Below are 5,898 nucleotides of genomic sequence, written 5' to 3' on the forward strand. Positions count from 1 at the left end.
CCCTTGCAGTGAATTGCTGGCAAGGAAAAACCTTTCACCTATCAGGAAAATATACTAGATGACTGTGGAAGCGGATTAAAATCAATCTGCCAGACTTGAAAGGGGAGGAACTAAGAAACATTATGGGGCAGATTTCATATCTCTAGTATTTCCTCACTAATACTTACAGGTCAGGTTGGCAGTTCATCAAATTCCAGGGACTTGACACTCTCAAACTGCCACAATAAATTAGAAAATTTCTCAGGCCACCAAAGAAAAGTTGTAAAATATTTTTGCTTGACATTCCCTTTCTCCTAGCAATTTCTCTTTCTCAAATACAGTTTAAAATCCATCTGAGCACAAAAAAAGTAGTCATTAGGATTTAATAACCTCTTTAAAGCAAAAATATTCCTAAGCATGTAATGGTTGCCACTCTGGAAAATTACCTTATAGACTCCAAAGAATTGGGCCTTAATTTTCTTTTCTCAGGGTAGAATCTTTAAGAATTGCCACAGAACACAAAGAGTTAATACAATGATTAGGGATGTTTACAATCACATCCAAAAACAGAATAGAGCACTAAAAATGACAATGAGGAACATTTATATTGCTAAGGAGAATGGGCACAACTATAATATGCCCATCTAACTTCATCAATTAATCAATTACGGTTTCAAACTACTAGAGTAGTATGACATAATGGGAACTTTTCCTTGTTGGAACTTTCAGTTCTCAACTAAAACTAAATCATTATAAATAGGAGGTCTTATTTCTCTTCTTTTTGGATATTAAAAAAAAGATCCTTGCTATATCAAAATTACAGCAAAAACATTAATTTTCTTTTCCTTTCTTTTCTCTAAAACCCTTATATTCTGTCTTAGTATCAATTCTAAGACAAAAGATCTGTATAGGTTAGGCAATTGGTGATAAATGACTTGCTCAGGGGCATGCAGCTAGCGGGTATCTGAGGTCAGATTTAAACTCAGGTCCTCCCAATTCCAGGCCTGACACTCTATCCATTGTATTACCTACTTGCCCCAAAACATTAATTTTCTTTTTTCTTTTTTTTTAAATTTAAATTTTTTTAGAAAAAAATTTTCCATGGTTCCATGATTCATGTTCTTACTCTCACTCCTCCAACCTCTCCCTCCCTTGCCGACAAGCATTTCCACTGGTTTCTTCATGTGTCATTGATCAAGACCTGTTTACATATTATTGATAGTGGTGTACATGGTGTGGTCATTTAGAGTTTACTTCCCAAATCATGTCTGCATCAACCCATGTGTGTTCAAGCAGTTGTTTTTCTTCTGTGTTTCCACTCCTGTAGTTCTTCCTCTGAATGTGGATAGCATTCTTTTCCATAAATCCCTCAGAATTGTCCTGGGTTATGGCATTGCTGCTAGTACAGAAGTCCATCACATTTGATTTTACCACAGTCTCTGTGTACAATGTTCTTCTGACTCTGCTCCTTTCACTCTGTATCAATTCCTGGAGGTTATTCCAGTTCATATGGAATTCCTCCATTTTATTATTCCTTTGAGCACAGTAGTATTCCATCACCAACAGATACCACAATTTGTTCAGCCATCCCCCAATTGACGGGCATACCCTCATTTTCCAGCAAAGACGTGAAAAGAGTGAAGTGGAAAAATGTAGATAAAGAACAGAAAGTATAGCCTAACTACCAATACCCTGAGTTTAATCCTAATATCTCCAGACCTCAAATACGAATCCTAAAATGAATCTCACCAGAATCCAAAGTCCTAATTAGGAAGCTGAAAGAGCCCAGGAGATACTGATGAATCCTCTGAGAACCTTTAGTGCACAGGAGGCTAAGACCGCCAAGAATGTCACCAGAACTTGCTGAAGGGAGTATTCAGTTTACAAAGGCTAGTTTGTTACCTTTTGTTGATTGAGGACTCCAGGACAAGCTTGGGAGGGAGACTGATGAAAGACAGAAGGGGCAATAAACACCTTAGTTGCTCCCTTTACCTCACCTGAACTGGGTTGGAAACAGACTGTTTTGGATTGTAGGTCAGGGCCTGGTATGGGGCCTGATAGGGGAGGGGGAAGGAGGCTTGTGTTGGGAACTTGTATATATTGCCTGTTTGCTGCCTATTCAATAGGCACTTCTTAGCCCATTATTGATGTGCTCTCTTTTATGAAGGGGAATAAACAACTGCCTCTTTTTATTCCTGCCTTCTGATTCTGATTTTGCTTATTTAAGTGAGTGGGGTACTTGTCAATCATTTTTTTATCTTACACAATAAGTAACATTTTAAATTAAATAAGTTACAACTAGGAAGATGCTTACCTAATCACATCTAATTTTATTTTTGATATTGTTTTTTATTTGTTTATGCAGTCTTGCTGTTGTGGGAGAGCTTGATATTATCTGCTTCTGGAGGATACTCTCTTAAAGAATTAACAGGCTCTGATGACTATTTAAAAACAGAGAAATTTCTTGAGTTGAATGGCCAGGAGCCAGGTACAGGTGAAATCTGACTACTAGGAGGCAGTTTGCTGGTAAAGTCTGCCTCCCTGAAGAGAAGGGGTCCAGGATTTATATGCCTTAAACTAAAGGAACAATGACTACAGTGATTGGGAAGGATATGGGGAGGGGGATGTAAGGGAAAATTATGAGACTGATTGTAAATTAATAATTTTATTAATCAAAAGTTGTAGGGGAAAAGGATGGAAAAATAAGAGAGAGATATAAATTATTTTCCTTGCTGCTCCATTTAGCTTGCTATTCTGTGGCCAACATTAGGGCCCCCTAGCCATGATCATAGGGAAGTCAGCCAGCAACAAACACGGAAGAGAAGAGAGGGAAATCTGCTCTTACTTCAGTTTATAAACTTTTTCTCCACTAAATTCTCACACATCTCATCTAAGGAGCCAACTGTGGCTTTCTATTTTGCCTGGGCTGCAGGGCCAGTCTAGGGGGCAGTGCAGAGGACACATACCCTTCCCCTGTCTCATGATCTCTTGATTCTATTGCTGTCTTTTTCCTACTGCCATTCTATCCCCGTTACCCAATCCATGCAATGATTTCCTTTATACAATCCTCATCTCCAGATCAAGTTCAGACTCACCTCAGGTATGCATGTAGTCAATAGGAGATGATATCACCTGTGTGACCCCAGAAAGGGGAGAGGGTAAATTTGCTTTGTGTAGGAATAAACAAGGGGAATTAAATGACATTGTGAGGTGCCTTGGGGTCTGGAGAAGAAGCACAGGTATACATCGTTTATGACAGCCTGATCATAAAAATGGGTGTTACCTATCTTGAGAAACCTAGTGATGTTTGAGGTACAAACAGAAGGTATCCCTCTGTGCTAAGATCCCTATCCTTAAACTAGTATAAATGCATCTAAAACAAAAGCAGAGAATCTTTTGTTTATTCAGTCATCTTTCTGGTTGCATCAGGGCCAGCTTTCTTCAGCCAGCACTACAGGGATTCAAAAATGAGAAATTCCTCATGTACTCTTTAACTTGGGATTCCTCTAGGGCAGTGGTTCCCAAACTTTTTTGGTCTATCGCCCCCTTTCCAGAAAAAATATTACTTACTGCCCCCTGGAAATTAAATTTTTAAAAAATTTTAATAGCAATTAATAGGAAATATATGTATTAATGTTTCTATCTTTTTTGTAAAATATAGTAAAGGTGTAAATTAGAAACATTGAACTTTGAAATTATGAAACTATTTATTGAACTCAGAATAGAATGTAATACAAAAAAAAGTTAAAACATTTGAAATCCCAAATGCACCTGTGGTCATCACCACTTTCCTGGATCACTGCAGCACCCACCAGGGGGCGGTGGCACCTACTTTGGGAATCACTGCTCTAGAGACTTGGGGTATTCAGGAAGCCTTAGGACCCAATATCATTGCAATGTTTGGCCCCAAACTAGACAATCTTAAATCTAAATTAAAACTTAAAAAAAATCTTAAATCCATATCAAGTTTATTTCTGAATTTTGATTTAAAACAAGAACTAAGTAAAAATTCTCATTCACTCAAACTTTCAAATCTGAGGCTCACATGTGTAGTAGGAAAATTTTACAAGCTCTCTTGCTGAGAGATGGAAATTCATTTATCTGTAGTGAGCTAACTAATCAGTTACAATGAATAGCTAGTTTCAATACTGAATATTTATTTTTCTACTGGTTACTGACAAGTGCAATTGCATGTTGTTTTATTGTTCTTGTTTCTAAACAATATTTATATATAAATCACCCTTTTTACAGAAAGAATCTCTTTAGATGTGTTATTCTTCTTTTCTACCACTGACATGCTGGCTATGATCTCACAGAAATGTTATTGAACTTTGATTGCCCATTGCCAATCAGTTCACTTGAAAATCCACCAATTAGAAGAACAGTTACACAAACAGAGGCTGTTTAAATTGGGAAACAACCTTAGTACTGAAATACAGACAAGATATATCTGTGATATAGTACATCTGTGATGGCCCATAATAATATCAAGATGGCTTATATAATGATTAGAATGGGTTTGACTAAATTATAAGAGTAAAAAAATGTTGTGGTCACCGTTTATAGAAATTAACCCTTAAGTCACAAGACTGTTAATAGTTCTAATAGCTTTATTATAGTAAGATAAAGATAATAAGAGAGGGAAATCTAGAAATGAGATAAAGAATTACCTAGTTTAACAACCTAAAGCTTAACAACCCAGAATCTGTCTCTGAATCTCAGCCTCTGAAACAACACCACCCCACCCCACCCCCAGCTTCCTGCTGGGTCTCATCTTATAAATTCTTACTACACCCTTTAGCTCTCTTATCACCTCACAGGTTCTGTGATTAGCCTGGGCACCACCCAGGGGCTGTGCCTATGGGATCAATTTCCTGGTTGCTGATTGACCCAAATTCAAAACAAATGGAAGGGAAGTCTAAATCCCTGATTGATCAAATCAAAAGAGATTCCCTTTTCACACTTATAATGCACATGGCCAAAGATCATGATTTTCAGACCTCTGACATTTGTGTTACAAAAATAGAAACATTAATAACATTTTAATTGCATGATTATGCAGTGGATGAAATAAGATTACAGAGTAACAGAGGGGAATTAAGGTGTTACTCTGTTGCAGTGAATAAGAACACAAATAAAGCTATGCACAAGTATCTGATCATCCATTAGGAATTGGTTTACATTTGAACATAGAATTCTTTTGTGGTTTGGAGATAATTTGATGACTGGTTGAAAAAATGCAAGAACATATTGCACTTACTCAGAAGTAGAGTTTGGTGTAATTGCTACATGAACAGTAAAATAGTTGTTTACATAATCATGACGGTTTTGAATTGCTGTAGAAACAAAACCATGTAGGATTTAAATTAATATCTAACACTCCAAGAATTATATTTTATAGTTTGTTTATAATCACTTGAAGTAGAAGGAATAAAAAGGAAATAGAAGTAAAAAGACCTAATTATTTAACAAAATTAAAACTATGTGAGCAAGTTCTCCTGCCTCTTCCCCTCATCTCACCTCCACAGAGCTATCACCAAAAAAGAGAGTGAGAGGTGGAGCTAAACAAAATTTATATCCTGCCTACATCAGCACATAAGGTGAGAAGGAGAATGGAGTGCTGGGAATTATAGTTCTGGGGTTCAGATTCCAATTATACAACCATAATACTTTAAACATGCACATGTTTATTGTCACAGAGGAAAAATATATCTGTAATATAAGTGTGCAATTATTTACTGCTTAAGGTACCATTAAAGAATTTTTAGCACAAAGCTCTTGGCCCATCATCACAAACCTCCAAGGGTCCATGACTCACCACTGCTCTATGGTATCTAACTTGAGAAATGTACCTTTCCTTTCCTCTCCCCTCCCCTCCCCTCCCCTCCCCTCCCCTCCCCTCCCTTCCCCTCCCCTCCC

Source organism: Gracilinanus agilis, chromosome 2 (genome assembly GCF_016433145.1).
Source record: "Gracilinanus agilis isolate LMUSP501 chromosome 2, AgileGrace, whole genome shotgun sequence".
NCBI lineage: Eukaryota > Metazoa > Chordata > Mammalia > Didelphimorphia > Didelphidae > Gracilinanus > Gracilinanus agilis.